Genomic DNA, 6,761 nt, shown 5'->3' on the forward strand with positions numbered 1-6,761 from the left:
GGGTGGGGGTGGGGATTGGAGTGTGTGAGAGAGAGATTCTTGCTGTAGGTACTGAGAAGCTGCTGTGTATTTGCAGCCAATGGCTGCTGCTGGCCACTGGGTGCCACTGTTTCTCTGAAGAACAGCTGTGCTGATGATACAGCACAGGGTGCTGTGCATGCCATGCAACTGAATAATTAAGAAGGGAGAGAGGTGTGACTTCAGCTCCAGTGAAAATCTCATCTGCTGACAGGCTTTTGTAGTTGAATTCAGAACTTGCCACAGAGGGACCAGTTGCTGAAGTTTGGTGACTCTTTCTGTTTACTCCTTGCAGTGTTTAGCCCTGATACTGGCTACTTAAAATAGAAAATCTGAAATGGTGGCTAACTATTGCCTTGATTGCTGCATATCAGAAGACTCTGGTGGTGAGATTTGGCTCTGTGAGATGACTTGAAAGCTGTTTCTTCACTCTAGGTCTTGTTCTTGCAGCTGGGACACCTTGATGAAGACTGTGTAACAGAACTGTCTGTGTTTCACAACCAGAGCAGATAGAGTATATCGGTATTGATATCAGAGGTAAGAAATGTATGTCAGTAATTCATTGCATTTAAGCTCACTACTGCAGGAAATAACCTGACTGTATTAACAGACTCTAATTTATTCTCAAACATGAAATATTTCATACCTTTCAGAGCTAAGGTACCCCTGCTGAACTCCATAGTCTATCTGTAGCCCAATAACTACATTTCTGAAGTTCACATCTATTCTCTTTTTCTCCTTTAATTTTGTTTTCTAAGCCTTTCTGCTCTTTTCTAGCATGTTAAAATCCTTGCGAATCTCTGGAAGTCCAGATAGACTCTAAACAGAAACTTATGGATGAACAACAGATGTCACGGGCTGGCTTAACTCACTGCTTTGAAATTTTCATTAATAAGTGAAAAACATCAACACATCACTCAGACAACCCAACAAGTTTTGGAAATTGCAACTCACAAACTCTTAAAGAAATGAATCCATTCCAGTAACTTCTGAAAATAAATGAGAAAAGTTAAACTGAGTGCTTCTAGAGATATTGTATAAATGTTAATAATGACATTCCAAGCTGCAGAAGAGATTTAAAACAGGATGTGTACTCTGGCTTTAACCTGAATCTGAAAATTGTCTCTTGAAATTGAATTGTCTTTCTATTAAATAGAAAGTGGTAGAACTTGGAAGGATTGTTAAGATTTCCGTACAACTTTAGTACGAGTAGATATAAAATGTAAGTTTTACCTCGGAGAGATCACTTGTGAAGTCATTTCTACTTTTCTTCAGGTACAGAAAATAATGAGAATAATCTACCTACAAGGGGAAGAAGTTCTTCCATATTAGTCTGTGATATTTTCACAGTCCTTTATCAGAGGACTTCTAATGCCTTACAAGTAATTCAAGCTAATTGTACTGCACTGTGAGTCTCTCAAGCATTGTACACATGGTTCTCCTAGTAGTCCAAAAGCTGCTGAAAATCTAGCTGAATGTTGATGCTCCTTGGAGCTGGGCTGAAATATAACCCCCAAAAATGGGAGTCCAGCTGAAATGCTGTGCAAAATGCATTAATAGGAGCTTTGCCATTCACTTCAGGAGAGAGATTCTAGCAGCAGCTTTAGTTTTCACTTTCAGCAACTATACTGCTCTGAAGCAAAAACAAGAGTAGTCTGCTTCTTTATCTTAAACTTGTGTGAACAGCTAAGGTCTGAAACTACCCTAATGTGATCAGACATGAAGGTTGCACATCAAGGGGAAAATATTCCAGACATGTAGAAATGTTTAGAGCGCTAAGCTTTCTTTGTACTGACAACTTTTTTGAAGAGACCTACATACTCTTGTTTTCCAGTGGAATTATGAGCAGATGTCAGCAAGCTATCTCTTGCTTCAATCCAGGAAGGTTCGTGGCAAGCGCATCCACTTAAGGATTCCATCCCAAACAGGACACGCCAGTGCAACACAGTCAGCAAGCCTGGGGGTAAGTGTTAGAGTTCAGCACAACATCCTGGTAAAAATGCTTCTGTGTGCTAAAGCTCTACCTGGGTAAACAGCCTGGTGGCCTAACCATCTGTAAGAGAGATGTGTGCAGCCAGCCTTGGTCATCAACTGTGGTTCTATGAGAAGGCCACCCACTTAGTGTATGAAGGCAGAGGATGTAATCTTTCTAGATTTCAGGAAGGCCTTTGATCCTGTCCCTCGTGGCATCCTTCCAGACAAGTCATCCAAAGGTGAGATGGACAGGTGCAGGCTATAGGGAGTGGCTCAGTGGCAGAGCTCAAAGAGTTATAGTGAATGGGGCTCTCATTGACTTGGATGCAGGAGAGGCGTGCATCCTCTGCAGGTTTCTTTTAAATAGCTGATGATATTTAACTGGGAAGTGCTGGAGGCTCCCTGGAGGGATGAGAGGCCTTATGGAAGAATCTGGATAGATCAGAGCATTAGGCAATCAGCAGTGGCATGGAGTTCAGCAGAGGAAAATGCCAGGCACTGTACCAGCAATGGAATAAGGACAGAGATTCAGATTAGGAGACAAGTGTCTGGAGAGCAGTATTAGGACAGGGTCTAGAGGTGCTGGTGATAGCAAGTTTAACATGAGCCAGTGGGGTGCCCTGGCAGGCAGGAGGAGGAGAACAAAGCTGCTAACAGGACTGGAAGGTGTGTGCTCTGGAGAGAGGCTGAGGGCACTTGCATTGCCTAGTCTAGAGAAGAAAAGGCCAGGAGATGGCCTCTTTGCTCTCTGCAACTCCCTGAAGAGGGAAGTGCAGAGGAAGTTGCTGTGTTTACCTGGGAGCCAATGACAGGATGATCAGGAATGGCACAGAGCTGCATCAGGGGAGGTTCAGACCAGACAGTAGAAAACATTTCTTTACTGTTAGTGTGGCCAGCTGCTGATACAGGCTTCTTACAATGGTGGTTGATTCCCCACCAAGAAAAATAACAGAGTTGAAGTTACACAGACAAATTGAGGTGATTGCTCTTGAGGAAGGACCTTGCACAGAGAAATGCCATTTTGGTGCATGTTGCCAACCTCTCACTCGGCCATGTAGACCAACAGTACCAGATCTTCCTGCTCTGGATTGGTTCCTTTCGTTGTCTCTTGGTGGGCTGTTTTTCCAATCTTCAGGCCTGTAAGATCTGGCAATGCTTGCAGAGTCTCAATTTAGTCTTTCTTACTTCCTTATCTTGCAGTTAGGGTAAGCTCTGTGGTCTTCCTTACTTGCAGCTGGGTGAAAGTCCAGCAGTCTGTGTCCTTAGGCTTCAGCAAATTTAACTGCATCTTCTAAGCAAGTTCTGTGCAAGATTATTCTATTCAAGTAGCACAACAAATTAGAGAACAAGAATAGCCTTATGAATATAGAATCATAGAATAGAATCATAGAATGGTATGGATTGGAAGAGACCTTTAAGATGAGCTAGTTTCAAACCCAAGCTATAGGCAGGGATACCTCCCTCTAGATCAGGTTGCTCAAAAGTCCTATCCAGCCTGGCTTTGAATGCTTGGAGGGAGGAGGCATTCACAACCTTGCTGGACAACCTGTTCCAGTGTCTCCCCATCCCCATAGTAAAAAATTTCTTCCTAATGTGTAGTCTAAATCTATCCTTTTCCAGTTTAAAGCCATTTCCCCTTGTCCTGTCGCTACCTGCCCTCATAAAAAGTCCCTCCTCAGCTTTCCTGTAGGGCCCTTCAGGTACTGGAAGGCCACTCCAAGGTCTCCTTGGAGCCTTCTCTTCTCCACGCTGATGAGTTCCAGCTCTCTCAGCCTTTCCATATAGGGGAGGCGTTTCAGCCCTCTGATCATCTTTGTGGCCCTTCTCTGGACCTGCTTGAGCAACTCCATGTCCTTGTGTTGAGGACTCCAGAACTGGATGCAGTACTCCAGATGGTGTGTCAATGAGAGCAGAGTAGAGAGGCAGCATCACCTCCCTCGAACTGCTGGTCATGCTTCTATACTTTAAGGCTTATGCTTTCAGATCTTAGATGCTTTAAGGTTTAGTTAGACCTAAGAGGTGAGACAACTGTGCTATCTGTGAAGGTCCCTTCCAACTGAACTGTTCTATTCCAGACAGTTCCGACCACTCTTTAAAATGTTTTAGCAAGCTGGGTGGTCCAACAAAGTGGCATCACTGGAATAAGCAGTGTACGTGGTGCACTGTGAGTGCCACACACATTCCTCTTGGCTCGTGGAACTAAAATTGTGCATTGTTTGGATTGAGTAAGCATTCCTGATTGTCTCTTGTGATGCTTACCTTCTTAGAGCAGCTTTCCATGTTTGGCTCTAAATATTTTGTACCTTATTTGTTGTATTTGGCTTAGGAAGGAAGGCCTTCTGAAGCATCCTCCGTCTTCATTTGGGCAGCATACTTTGAAATTACATGGACCTTACCTGAGTGTAAGGTGTCAAAGGGGGAAAAGCCCATCTTCCTAATCTGTTTCCTTTTAGAACACAATCCTGAAGAGGATTTGGTTTACTTTTTTTCTGGAGACTTGGATTCTTAAATAGTTTTGGCTCTAGCTATTTCTGATGTTAATTCCTTTTCCTGTACTTTAGTAGCAAAGTCTGAAGTTGCCAGGTTGCTTGTGGTCACATACATAATGTGGAACTATCTGTGGTGCCAGTGATAATTATGTTTGATGAACTTGAAAGCTTTCAGTAGTATTACAGCCATAATACAAATCATTACTTGAACTCTAGAATTCTGTGTAAAATTGCTAGCTAGCTAGCTAGCTGAAGATGCTATTTTGTGTAAAGACAAGCTCTCCAAATAAATACCTTATTATGCATCTGATTCACTTGCATGTAAATCATTTCAGTTCATTCATACAGCTGCTGTGTAATACTGATGAGTTCTAAGATTACTGGTTCTACATAACAGATCATGTATCACAAGAGTTGCTGAAAAGGTATAATGTGATTTCTGTGATCACAATGAGTTAGTCTTTCACACCCAGATCATTAGTTTTTCTGGGTTCAGCAACAGTGAAGTTACTCTGTCTCTACATGTGAAATGCGTGCCAGGTAAATTAGGTCTGGTTAGTGCTGCTATTTTAAAAATGCATTCTGCCCTCACATATGATTGTGAAAATCATGCCCACATAACACAGCAGCCTATTAGTCCTATTACAGTAGTCAGAACAAACTTTACCTGCCTCTGTATAGATAATGCATCTGAATACATGCTCAACCTGCCAAAATACCCAAACAGCAGCTGCCCCTAATTAGAACTGGTCTCATGTGAAGACAAGAAAGCAAGAGAATGGAACCTTTCACATAACTTGGCATTGTTCAGCCTGGAGGAGAGATGGCTCAGGAAGATCTTGGATTTTGGATACCTAGACCGAGGTATTTTGCAAAGAAGGTGCAGCCAGGCTCTTTTCATTGGTGCCCAGTGGCAGGACATGAAGAAATGGGCAGAAACTGGACTGCAAGAGATTCTGTCGGAACATCGGGAAGAAATTCTGTGCGTGGGTGACCAAGCACTGTCACACATTGGCCACAAATGTTGTGGAGTTTCCCTCCTTGGAGATTTTCAAAAGCTGACAGAAATAGTTTGGGGCAAGCTACTCTAGGTGACCCTGCTTGAGCAAGAGTGTAGGACCAGATGACCTCCGAAGGTCCCTGCCAACCCAGTCTGTGATTCTGAGAATTTGATGGCATGAGTATGTGTAACACCACCTTTTTGGAAACAGTTTTATGTGTAAGGAAATTTAAAAAAAAAATCACTATGGCCTACATTTCTTCTGAAACACAACAGTCAAGACATCCTGCTCAGGCATTTATATTGTAATGGAATGTGATTTCAGTTACAGAATAGAGATTGCCCATAGCTAGCAGCCTGTGGAAAGGGCTTTTTAGTAAGTCATCATAGAGCTTCCCTAGATCTGCTGTTTCTGCTTTCACTAATAATGAGACACATGATCGTTGTGATATCTGTGAACACAGGTCAGGAGATACTTATCTGTCGATAGAAAATAGCTTTCAAAAATGCTTCCTTTCCATCTCAGGACTGATAAGGTAGCTGTATGCAATATTGGCAAAGTATGGTATGAAATAAGTCCATGGGAAAGATATTCCTGAAATACAACGAGCCATTAGAAACAAAAGATATTTTGATACCACAGTCACATGTGGTGTGAGATGTGAAGGTTAGCAATCTTGACTGAAGTACTGGATTCCATGATTCAGTAAGGAACTTTTGCCTGGGCTTGCTCATGGGCTTCCAAACACTGGTTCAAGCAGTGCTGCAAATTCCATAATCATATGTTTTGGATATGACTTGTTTACCTTTATGTGAGCTACTTTCAGACCTCACTGAAGGTTCTTTTCTTCTGTTCTTCCCAGGCTGTTATTTGACTTTTGTTGAAAAGAGCTTGTGGTCCAAGTCTCCAAATCGAAGGCCATGAGATGCTGCTCTTGTTGACACAGGTTGTGAAAGATGACCTCACTTTAAGAATAATTTCCCTTCTGCTCTTGAAATGAATGTCAAATCCACGATTACTATATTAAGAACATAATATAAAAGTTGGGGCTGCTAGCATGTGGACTTCCATTAACTGTTAGCCATGGTTCGGAACTTGCAAAGCAATCATATTTAGATTTTACTGATATTATTTTTTTCTGATGAAATCTTCCTTTTAGTCCTGCAAAAGAATCTCACCTGAACATTTCTTTTCAGTCTGAAAAGGCTGTGACATCTGAAGATGCGCCAGATTGCAGCGATGTGCCAGATGCGTTTGGATCCATGGAATTTTCTGATGC

Source organism: Meleagris gallopavo, chromosome Z, assembly GCF_000146605.3.
Source record: "Meleagris gallopavo isolate NT-WF06-2002-E0010 breed Aviagen turkey brand Nicholas breeding stock chromosome Z, Turkey_5.1, whole genome shotgun sequence".
Taxonomy (NCBI): Eukaryota; Metazoa; Chordata; class Aves; order Galliformes; family Phasianidae; genus Meleagris; species Meleagris gallopavo.